Genomic DNA, 13,469 nt, shown 5'->3' on the forward strand with positions numbered 1-13,469 from the left:
GAGCAATTCTTTACATGATTTTGACATGACAATTATGTTTAAATATTCTATTCTGGTCAAATCCTTTTTTGCAGTAGCATTGCACTATTGACTTGGGCCATTTGGGATTCATTTCACTTCCTGATCTGCTGTCTATTAGTTATTTCCCACCTTTTTGTTGATTTAGTTTCATTTGTGACACTTGACATTTACCTTTATTTGTTACTATCATTCTGAATCATATCACAAGTTGCCCAAGGCAATTTTTGATTCTGTATCTATGCTTTCAAGTGCTTGCACACCCGTTTCTTTGCCTACTGACATGCATACCTATAACGTTGTAAAATGAGTTTTATAAAAATATAACTAGAGAGAGCAATGAATACGTTGGCCTCCTCTTAATTTGTTCTCTTTCTCCATTAAGTAATAGACTAAGGTGCTGTCTTTTTTCTTAAGATGTAAAATGCATACCTCCAATCAGGTAGTGCATGTAGTTTTTGGTTGTGTTACAGGCTCCTTAAGATGCAAAAGAAAAAAAAAATCAGTCTTCCCAAATGCATTTCTGAGGTCTGGCTCCATTTTGGCTGCCCAAAAATAAATCTCCATCCTGTGTCACAAAACAAGATAAACGAGTTTCTTACGAGATAAAAATACAGATGTAGTGAAATTAAGATACTGATCTAGTTGCATTAATATTAGCATATTGCTTTTTGAGGATAGTAAAAGAATATATCTTTTCCATTAAACTCAGTGAGAAAACTCCCCAAGAACTGAAAGGAAGAAAAAAAAGTTTTACTTGGTAGTATAATCAGAGGGGAGTGATCAATTAGCATGCAAAAATGTATATTGAAGTTTCAGGTGTTTAGTACCTGCAAGAATTTGCTTTACAGGTCTTTTTAGGAATGAGAAGCTTGCTTATATTTGCTGAATAGTGTATGTAAGACTGCACTTGGGCAAATATAGTCAGCTGGTTTGCAGGTATAATGAAAATAAGAAAAAAGGAAGTTTCCCTTCCTAATTTGGTGTCCATTTAATTGCTGACCACAGATCTCAAAAATGGGCAGTTTCAGAACTCCTAAGAAGATAAAGGGAACAATACTTTTATTGTCCTGTCTTAATATGGTTAAGAATAATAAACTCAGTATTCTCCAGTATGTATTCTAGTTTATGAGTCTATTGCTATTAAAACTCTAAAGCATATGTAGAGAATTAATGTTATGAATTTTTAATCATGTTAAGTATACAGCACATATTTTGGGTGTCAGTGGACTATCAGTTCCAATCAATATGAGCATTTTATGTGTGTGGTTGTTCTTTCATTATAGATCGTTTAATTTGTTTTCACACTTCTCTTTTCAGGCATCTCTGTCAAAGAATAATATGCATACTTATCTTAAACTGGAAAGTTGCAAGAGTACTGTCAGGTGTTTATGAAATAATTGCAGAAGTACTCAGACGTGTATATAAAAATTTCTATATCATCTCCACTAAAGGAAATATAAACCATGAAATTTTATACCACTAAATAATTATTATTTTTTTTTCCAGTGGGAACAAGTTATATCTGAGTTCTTTGAACTCATGAGATACTAGCTGACTGAAGCAGAACAAATCACACAAATTGTACAGCTGAAGAAGTGATTGCATCTTATGTAGCAAGTAAGTTTATGGAATGGCATCTCACTGCTTCCAGACACCCTTTACATTCAGCTCACTCAGTATCTTATGACTGTAATAAAATATTTCTTTTAGCTGTTAGAATCAAAATATTGCAATCAAGACATAGGATACTATTAGCCAACAAAATAAAATTAAAAATTAAAAATACAGCAGTGATATTGAATAACAAACTCCTGTATTATGCCATTTGTTTTAACTCCTCCCTGCAGTGAGGATTTTATAGCTGTTTTAAGATGCTCCACTTTTCCACTGTTTTTTTTTTTTTTTCGAAGGAATTGTAAAAGTTCTGCCTGTCCTGCTCTAGGTATCTTTCTGATCAGAGATAGTCAGTAAAAGCTAATTTTCAAAAGTATGTTGGCACTGACTACTGAAGCCATTCAAAATTAAAACACTGAAATAAAACTGATGAAAGGCAGAGAGGGTCAGATATGGTTCTTTTTTGAAGTGGGGGTGGGCTAAGCCATTTCCTCCTTGGTTTATTTACTGGCACGGGGAGCAGCCAAAGAGGGGAAAGACACATCTCTGAACGTGCAGCAATGATTTCTACAACTACCATGTAAGCTAATGGAAATGAGAGAGCCATGCTGTGAATTCCCATGGCTGTGCCAGAGAGGGGATCCCCTTAGCTCTGCATTTCTCGTAGCTCCATACCTGCTGAGACCCTGGAGAACCTTGGGTAGCTTGGGCTTGATGGTGACTGCAGTTGTATTACCCTGTGTTGGTTATGATGTTTCATTGTTTTAGTCATTCTCAATAATAGTATGGACAGATTAATAGAGATATATATATATATTTTCTAAATCCAAGAAGAAGTCCCTGAATTATTCAGTCTGTTCCATGTATCACTTTTCATTTCTGTCTTTTACTGACACTCCAAGCCCAATCATTGTTTTGTCCAAAGCATCACTTTCAGCCTTAATGTGAATATATCAGGAGGTAGAAAATCCACCATTTCCCTGGATAATCAGTTTAAGCAGTTGATCACAGTTAATAATCTGTGCCCTTTTTCCAGTTTAAATTTGTCTTCATTCAGCTTTGCTGACACCATATCTTTTTGTTACATAGAGTCTATCTTTAGTATCTTTTGTCTTTGCTGAAGACATCAAATTCTCAGACTTTTTTTTTTTTTTTTTTAATAAACAGACTGACCTACTTAAAGTATCACTCTCAGGTGTGTTCTCCTTCCCTTGTATCATTTTAATGTCTGTCACTGTACCTTCTCCAGCTTTGCAAGTGCAGTGAAATATTGGCATCAGAAATGTATGCAGCATTGCCGGAGTGATCTCTCTAATGTTGCACAAAGTAATGACATCCATTTACTTCCATTCAGTCGTCACCCATTCATAGATGTAAAGGTCATAATCAACCTGTTAGCCATAGCTTGACAGGAGAAAGAATGCAAGTGTTTCCTCTTTTTTGACTCTAAATCTTTTTCAGTCATTACTCTGGAGGATGCAGCCTCTAGTCTATAAATAAAATTTGCATTCTTTACTCCTGGTTATAATTCTGAATTTGGCAGTGGTAAAATATATTTTAACAATCCAAGCTTGCCAAACAAAACTGTATTTTCATATTTCCTTTCAGATTTTTGATTAAAAATGTTGAACATTAATAACCTTAGTACTCATGCCAGGAAAACCCTATCAGATGCTGCCTTACTGAATGATGATTTCTAATGGCTATCTACTTTTAGATCTATAAATAAACCAATTTTTAAGCTACTTTACATGTACTTTACTAATATTTCAATGAACTATTTTTTCAGTTACAGTTGAAAAAATCTGAACATATTTTCATTAAATTTATAACGTGGTTCAAAGCCAAGTAGAAAACAATGGAAGTTTCTTTATTATAATACTCTTCATAACTTGATTTTTTTATTAGTTGAATATGGTATCAACTTTATGTTTAAAGTTTTTTGAGTCAAACTGCTTGCCTTTTTCAAGTACTAGTAGAGTGATAGCTCTTTTCCTTGTCCAGGACTGTTTACAATATTTGAAACATCAGTGCAGAATTATGAAACAACTATTTTCCTCCAGTGTCTGTGAGGTCAGCATTCTGCAGAACTTCTGCAGGTCTTTTGATTTAACATTGATCATTTTTACTGATGCTTTTTGAGAATCTTTCTAACTAGAAAATACTTTAACAATGCACTTTCTTCAGTATGTAGAAGTTATCAATATTAACATTTCAGAGCATTTCAATATTAAATGTTTACTTTGGCTTCACGGAGAATTTATTTGAAGAGAATATGAAATTTTAATTGCAGTGGCAACAAAATAAAATAGGAACTTCTTAGCCCATCTTGATCAAATTGAACAGGAAGAAATTCTTTAAAATTTAAAAATTTCCTTTCCTGTGGATTAGCCTTTATTGTGAGTCTGGAAGTGGGACATCCCAGTTTTCAAAATAACTAGAAATCCTTTTTACTTTGAGTATTTAAAGTTTACATCAGAATGCAAATAAAAGGTTGCTCAATTTCCCACTGTGGGTGATATTATGATCACCATCAATAGCAGGTTGAAAAAGTCGATTTAGGTGTTTTATTACAGGACAAATTTTATTTTGTGTTGCAGATTTATTTTGTGTTGTACTGGCTGCACTCTGAGTTGTGTCTGCGTGTCCACAGGCACTGAATTTGACTCTTTAAGTGGCAAATACGGTTCTCAATTTTAACAAGTTCATATATTCATTTTCATGATGCTGTACTAAACATAGTGGGTACATTTAAAAACAATTATGCAGCATTGATTACATAAGCATTTATGTCTCCCCAGTGTTCTATCAGATGTAGTGAGCTGTCAACATGCAATGGGATCTTGTAACTTTTCAACATTATCCGATGAAAAAAATTGAACCAGAACACTAGAACATTTTATGAATTTTTATTATTTAGAGATGCCCATAATTGCTTTGTATTGAAAAAAATACATGCTATATTCCAACTATGTTCTCCAGAGATCTGGAACAGGAATTTCCAAGGCCAGCTTTTAGTTATATTTCTCTGCTGGTGCTTTTGTTCTGAATTACTCATTCACTCAATACTTTCTGTAGAGTTTTACATTAAATGCAACAGTTACAAATGCTTTAATTTTATATTTTATTATTCAGTAAAGCCCACCAGCTGGCCAGATTCCTCCTGTGTAAACATTCGGATGCTTTTGTTTAAAAGATATATCAGCATGTGCAAGGCAATAGCCAATGAAATCTCCATTATCTCTGTTTGACAGGGAATGCTTTGAAAGGCTGTACATTTTTAATGAATAAGAAAAATCAAAGACAAAAGAATATCTTGGGCCTTTATACATAATAAAAAGGGCATATTTATTGACACATTAATACTAAATGTCAGATTGCTGCGTTGACAGTTGGCAGTCTCAAGAGTTCCATCACCTACAGGGAGCATTAAATATAGAATAAACAGTTCAGTATAAACTGAAGTCATTTTTCTATCAGAGTAGTGGGTGGGTCTGTTAAGTTAATCTATTAACAGTGAAACTCAAGTCGCAGAACTTCAGATGAAATTCCAGTCCATAACTCATAACTTTATAGCTTTATATTCTAGTTTATTCCCTCCTCCCCAGACCTTAAACATATTTCTTCCTTAAAACAAACAAACAAACAAAAAACGCAAAATTTTTTTTTTCTCTTTTAAGCATTCTTCTAGGATTCCTATTTTTTGCTTTGCTTCCCTTATTTTTAACAGCTCTTCTCCATCTATTCTCTTCCCTTCCTGTACTATACAACCGGCATATGTTCATTTTCCATTGTTGCCCTGACACTCAGCGTTTGATCTTCCCATTTCTCATTCTGTCTTTCATTAGAGCTCCCCTTTCTTGCACATCAAGATGACTCATTGGAGATTCATGCTATTTACAGGCCCTATTAAATATTTTGTTCTGTATTCTTCCCCATTGTCCACTGCTACATATTTTACTGAATTTCTTTTTACTTCAAGTGACCTGAGGTATAAAAATCTCAGTTGTGCATGAGCATTTCATCTCTCAGCAGAACTCACTGTTGGAAAATGTTTCCTCTGTGCCATTCCTGTTTCTATTCTTTGATTTTAAAAGATGCTGGAGTCAGCGTGGGTTGCTAACATCCAGATTTATGAACAATAGGGACAGTATTTCAGTAACTTTTATGTCATTTGGAAGAATGTCTGTACCTAAATAGCCAGTGCAGCAGTACGCATTACTGTAACATTTTCCATGTCTTTCTTTGCCATCCTCCACCACATACTTTCCTTACTTGCTATATCTCCTCTTCAACTTCCAATCTGATTCAACAGGACAAAGACCTGCTGTGTTTGGATAGTGTGTAGCAATTCAGCTTCCTATAGTTTAGGGCAGTAGGTGCTATTACATAAAACAAAGAATAATAATCCCATTACCCTGATTTATAGTGCCCTGTTTTAAGCTAAACTATTCCTATCCCTCCTTGATGTTTACAGCATCTAATATGGGTGCGTAGACATCTGTTCAAACTAGAAAAACTATTTTTAATACTTTTGTTTTTAGTGTTTCCGAGTGATGTCCCTTGTAAGGCAATATCCTAAGCTCTCATTTTGTCAGGCTGTTTTTATGATACAACTGTCACGAAAGCAGCTCTGAGAGCATTTATTATGTATGTAAAAGGAAGATCTTAACATAATTGTATTATTAGGGAAATGTAATGGCCGTGTATTTATTTCCAAAAAGGTATGTGATCTCTTTTGTCTCCACTAGGATATCAGATCTAGTTCTTTATGCATACAGAAAGGCTGATCATGCCTGAACCTAAATTATATAAATAAGCCTAATTTCCTGATAAACAAAGGAAAAAAGCATTAGCTCAAATATTTTTGGGCTCTCAAACTGTTTGGGTTGGATGGTTTTCTGGATGTTCCTAACCTGACCACAGAGAGCTATTGATTTTGCATATGGATAGTAATGAGGCCTTAAATAATTTTAAAATACAAGTTATTCATAATTAGAAGTAATCATACTTTCTGGTTATTGAATGTTTAAAATTGGAATGGGACATGATAGTCTTAAATGTGAACAATAGATTTATAAGGTAAATACTATGCCTGTGCAGGTGTTGCCAAGTATGGAGGATAAGGGGGCAAGACCCTGTATTGTGAATAGTTTTAATGCGATGCACAATCTGGCCAGCTATAAACAGTGAATTAGAATCTTCAGTAATGTGACTTCTTCCATTAATACATGTATTTGCTCCATCAATTTCAGCCTGCAAAGTTTTCCAGGGCCTTGTGAAAATATACTAGGGCAAAAATGGATATAACTTATCAGAACAACAGCAATTAACAGTCTGTTTTATACCCTATACCAAAGACTCCAGGAAAATCTATCCTGCAGTTGACCTTATGATGTCAGCAGCCACTCCATGTGTTCAGGGGTACTCAGTGGTAACACTTATTTGATCACAGGCCAGGCCTGCTGATTGCTGAATGTCAAGGAAAACAAGAAAAACTGAGCAGATAGTACAAAACTGTGCAGAGGAGGGTTTGTTGCTGAGAGAGTTCAAAAAGAATATTTTGGATGTGAGTCAAGAAAAAGTTGAGATTATTTGGAAAAGAGTGCAAGCAAAAGGATATGCCAGTGAAAAGGTCGAGAAGGAAGTTTAAGGAAAATGCAACTTGTCTTAGATATTTGACAACATTGAATTAACATGCTAAGGCTAGGTATTGTTGCAAAGTATATGAGTGATTTCACAATCAAATCATATCAGGCTATCATGTTTGTACACGGTATAGCTAACAAATTCTAAGTGCTTGCTCAGATACAGCAAGTCTTGAATAAAGCCTGTCCTGGGTCCTACAAGTTCTTACAGAGCTGCATTGGACCAGTCAGACAGGAGCACCTAGATACGACAAGTAATATTCAAGAGATCCTATGCTCTAATGTCCTGATTACTTACATATATGTAAATAATCATTTACATTAATTATAGTTATTTTTTAAGAAGCTGCAGGGCAACAGGATCACCTGATAAAGGACACAATTTTGAAAAAAAATGCTTTCATTAGTCCTCTTAGGGCATTTCAGAGTGGTTATGAGCCACTTCTGACACAAACTACTAAAATCCTATTTTTCATAAAGGTATGTCTGCACTCTTTTTTGCAATACACAGAAGACGTAAAATAACCACACTGAACTAGACCTCCTGGGAAGCAAATTTTAAAACTTGTTTGAAGCTCCATACTATCACCACTAGATTGTGTTGGTACCCAGAAATAAAAGTATTGTAACTTGCTGGGCTTTAAATACCATGCTGCATCCCTGATGGGTGATGGCAACAATAGACCTTTATGGTAAACTGACTGAAGACAAAGTGCTCACTCAGAACGACTCTGGAAAGTGGTAATTAGGATAAGTGCTTTTCAGTTGTGCTCTTTGGGAAAATATTTTCAGCACATGTCTTAGTTTTGTTATGCAATGGTGCATAAAAGTCTATCAAACGTGTCTCGAGGCAACAAAAAAAGTTCGTTTGAAGAGACTGTGCCAATCTTGAGATCAACTTCAGATCAACCCCAAAGTTGGTCAAGTCATCAAAAGATGAACCGATCATTTTAAAAAAGTGATTAAAAAATATTTTAAGTATGCCTCTAAAATTGTACTCACTTTTAAATGCCAGCTGCTGTAACTCATTATCCTCTTCAGAGCTGCAAGCCTCGGGGCTTATTCTTTCGCTGGTCAAGTAACAGTGTACTGTGCCCTTGTGGAGAAGATGAAATCAGAGGTTTTCATCTTTTCCTCATTCAAGTATTTCTTCACCAACAAGTCCAGCATGACAGTGCTGTTACTAACTGTTGCCAAGGGGATAGGCATGAAAATTAGCTTGGCCTGTGCTGGCCGTGATCTGTGGAGATCATGTACTGTTCTTCAGAAGAAACCTGCCACTTCAGTTGACCCTGGAAGAGTTGCCTGTTTCAGAGAAGTGAAATCCCCTGAAAATCTCACAGGTGAGGTGTTCTTGCAAAATAGGCTGTAGGTAAATTGAAGTTGACCAAAGCTTTACTTTTGATGAATAGTCACATGAATAATCACTGAGTAATTACCAGCGAAGAGAGTGTCATGCACTACAAATTTTAATGTGACTTCCAAACTTCCCTACAATCAGTATTGCAATAAATACCCTATCAAATCTGAGCAGGACAACTGTTAAATGTATTATATTTGTATTTATATATATATTAATTCAGGATTTTAACTATTTTTCAAAAAATAAAGTAAAACTTGAGAATGGTTAGTAGACAAGAGCTCAAATAGACATCAGGAAAAAAATATTATCAACATTACATATTCCTCTTTTCAAGATACTCACTTTATCCCTAGCTGTATTTACTTACAAAAGATAAGATCACTAGACCACATTTTTTTATGTCAAACACTCAAAATGCTCTGTCCTGCAAATACAACGAATGGTACTACATCTCCCTTCATAGTCCAGAAACATTAGGTTGCTTATATCAGAAACTCAGATTGCTTATATCTGGAGTAGTTAGTACTAAAATATGACTTAATACAGCCTCATTGCGTCAGTTAAGAATGGTCTGATTTGGTCTTCAGGATAGAAAGCAAAAATAATAGAAGCATTCTGATTAACAGAGGCTTAAATTAATTTCATAAAATGTCCAGAGTGTTGTGAAAACTTTGCAGTGACATGTGAACATGCTCCATGGCCTTATTGTTAACATTCAGTTGAATTCTACGTGTATTTTAATATTTATTTGTTCTGAAAACATAGCAATCTGCCTCAAGCAGATTAGTAAGAGACAAGCTGGAATATTCAATTCTATAAGGGATTCTGAACAAGCAGCTGAAAGCAACTATTTAAAAATCAGCAATTCTGTTTCAGATTGAGACAAAATGAGAGCCTCCAAGGTATTTACTTCACCAGGTTTTATAACTATTTGAATTGCAAAAACAGGGGATTTTTTTTTTGAATGGCTTTGTTGGAGATATACCTTCTAATAATGAAAATATAATAAAAACGAATCTCATTTATACACAGGCCAATTTGCATCATCATTGCTGCACACAGAATAGGAACATCAGTAACTGCCATTTTTGTTTGACATGAATTAAGTATAAGAGTGGCAACCTTTGAATTTGTTTTTTGAAGAAAAATCATTATGCAGTTGCAGAAGTAATTAGAAAAAAGCACATTTAACAAGTTTTCATTAAAGTTGCCATCTTGACTTATATATTTGTATCGTGTTTGATAATTTATCTTAAAACTCACCATTTTCTGCATGTCTGGAGTGTCTCTGAACATGACACAGGGCACCTGTTGTTTTTAAGTTCATTTGCAGCTCTTTCAGTGTAACAGCACAGCTGGCTCACCTCAGTCACTGCCTCTCCCTCTGCTGATTCCAGTGTTCAACAGTTCTTCTCTTTCCCATTTCCCACCTTCAGCTAGTCCACTTTCTCTTATAACAATCATGCTAACCATTTCTCTCTCTAGAGTGGGTCAGAGGCTCTCCTTTTTAACACCAGTGCTTTCTGTGGGACTACATGTGTGTAACTGAGGGGAAGACGACCTTTTGTCATTAAGATAAAACGAAAAATGATCTCAGAGAGCAAATATTTTTGAGGATTTTTCTGTAACACATATATGTAAGACTGTCTCTTCTGTGGGTCTGCTGTCATGCAGATTTGGAAAAAAGCTTTTTCGGTAAAAACCTTTCATTGGTCTTGTACCTGGTTTTGTTTCACGTAACACAGAGAGGACACTGGAGTGCTCATATAGTTCAGCTTATGTGGCACCAATGTCTACCAGTCCACACTGTTCCTACATACATGTGAAATAAGCAGCAATACCTCCAGCAAGATGCAGGAAGAACTAATGTGAAGCTATAGAGTGATTCATTTAACACTAAAGAAATCATGGTACATTTTAATGGGAAAATAATGAGAATTCATAATTTACCCCCGTCATTTAGGAGCAAATGACACATCTTCACAGAATTCTTCATCATCAGCTGATTATTATAATTGTATACCTTATGACTTAATCTTGTCTGGCAGGCACAAACACGTGAGATCTAATTTCAGAGACAGAAGAGTCAGAAGAGTGCAAACAGTTATTTTATAATCTGCAATATAATTTTTTTTTTTCAATGCTGTTCACATCTCTCTCCTCATCCTTCATATACCTTGGTCTTGGTTTGCAGCATGGTTTCTGCTGAAAACTTTCAGGTGATACATGAGCCTTTTTTTTTTTTTTCAGATCATCATATTTAAGATTATGTTTACACTAAGAGAATAAGAAGGAAAATCTGAGTGATGCATATTTGTGATTTTATATAGCTACTGTTCTCCTAGGGAATAGAAGGTTTGACTCACATAGTGCACTGAAGATAGTCTGGGATGCAATATGAAGGATCACCCAACTAATGTGATCATACTGCATAGTTATTTTTCCCCACATTTTCTTTGCTTGTTATTAGCAGGCATCCGTAAGTTTCTTACACAAATTTCCCAGTTATTACTCATTTGTTGACTGCTGCTCCCCCTTGTTTTTATTCTATCACTTTTCTCATATCTCATGGAGGAAGACTATTGTATATAAGAATTATATTTTTCATATGAAAATTGTATTAAATTTGTTCAGAATGATTGATACGCACGGTGTGATGATAGAGTGGACTTGAAGCATGTATCTTTGAAAGTTTTGTTGCTTAAAGAAACAAAAAAGTTGTTTAGCTTTCTTACTGGGTATCAGAAAGAGATTATCATTATCAGTGCACGTTGATTTAGCTAAACTTATGATAAGAATAAAATTATGTTTCTATTACAGAAGTATCAGTAAGAAAATGGAAACAAAATGACTAAATTAAAATATAAAATCCAAAGATTTGGACAGGCAGCAAAATAATAACATAGGTTTAGTTGGCCAGTGTTTGGGACTATGTATGTTTTTCCATTCATTAAACTAATTTTCTTTGAATTTCAGCCTTCGAGGAAATGCTTTTATTACTTTTAGCTTTTGTTAGCGATTCCTTTGGTGAAACTATGATATGAACTGAGTAACTGCTATCTAGAGGTGATTTTGATGCAAAGTTTTTATTTGGAGGCTGGAAATTAATATTTCAGCTAAGATTCCTGTGATGACTCCATTGATAACTTGGATATTTAAAATAAATTACACATGTGATGCTTAGAATACCAGCAGATTTCCCATTACTAAATGCTCTGAAAACCCCATCACCTGTCACCAGACAGGATGGGGGCCAATTCAGTTCAGAAATGGAGACTTTGTCTTCATGATTTCAAACATTTAGGGAATATCCCTCCTTAGAAGAGTTACAGAGCCATAAGAGAAAGGAATTGCAAAAGAGCATTTTTTCCATTTGTTTACTTGGGATGGTGTATCATTTACTATATAATATTTTCAAAGTTGGTGTAAATGGAACTGATAAAAAGAATACCTATTATTAAAACAGCATATGATATATTGGTATATACTGGCTTAAGGGACTAACCGACTTTTATACATTCCCCATGAATGAGAGTTTTACCTCATGTCATATGGTCAGAGTGTTTTCTGATTTGATAGTGGGAGAGCGACTCAAGCACTGTTTATGTTTGCCCAGGTCCCCAGGTCAACATCCATTTGTGCTAAGAACAATAAATGTAGCTGATTCTTTTTTTTTTTTTTTTTTTTTTTTGAGGATTTCACAGTATGGGAATGAGCCTTCTGAAGTTGTAGGGCAAAATGGCACAAATGTGGAAAGGCAGTTTTTCTATAAAAAACTGTTAGATTTGGCAGAAGAGGAAAGGCTTGGACTGCAAAAGCACATGTTCCTTAACTCCTGTGACTGCTTAGATTCATCAAGAGTAGTTTCCAATTGACAGCATAAACTGCTATAGGAAAGTCCATGGACCAAATACAGATTGCCCACTTATACAAAACTGTCAGAGAGAGTCATTGCAGCACAGTGCCAACAGGACTGAGAGGGTACTGGAAATGGGAAGAGATGGACACTGTTTCCTGCTAGCATCTTGTTTAGTCTGTTTCAAAACTGGTGATCAGACATTGCACGATGAAGTTTTGTGAAGTCTTTTGTGTTGGTTGTTGACTAAAACACAGATTGGACTTTCCAGGGTAGATAGCAGATTCTTGAAGAATGAATGGGTTGTCCGTGGGTATTAACAGAGGTCAAAGTCGGAGGAAATGATGCGATTCTTTGCCCTCGTGCTTTGCTTGTGTCATCATTCACTTCCCAATACTCATTCTTTGCCTAATACTAACTTGGCTACACGATGAACTGTACTTTAAGTCCCATTTTGGTGTACTCCTTCAGTAACAGAAGTTGTTGCTTCCACATGTCCCTATGTCAAACCAGGTGGTCCTACACTGAATATTTGGATGACAGTATCCTGCTTCCCAGCTGTGATAATAAATAAGGTGCATTAGATCTGGCATGTGTAAACTCTCTTATCTTGGAATCTTCAGGCCAACATCTGGATAAAATTATTCAAAGCCATCTTTATCTGAATTAAATATTTTTATCTAGACAATTGTATGTGCCATGAATGCAGATAAACTAATATTAGTCAGGTACACTGATTAACAGCAACAATATGAACATGAAACTATCTCCCTTCATCAGTTCGTTTGATGTGTGTGCATGGGCCAAACTCATAATAAGTTACCAAATTATGTGTATTTCTTGTACCACATTCCTGTGCAGATATTCTAATCAGACTGAGATTCATTTTTTTGATACTTTAATAAAAGAGATAATAATAAAACAATGGGTCTGAGTCAGATCTCTCAAGTGTATCCAGTGTTACTTT

Source organism: Anser brachyrhynchus, assembly GCF_964034855.1.
Source record: "Anser brachyrhynchus genome assembly, chromosome: 4".
NCBI classification, from domain to species: domain Eukaryota; kingdom Metazoa; phylum Chordata; class Aves; order Anseriformes; family Anatidae; genus Anser; species Anser brachyrhynchus.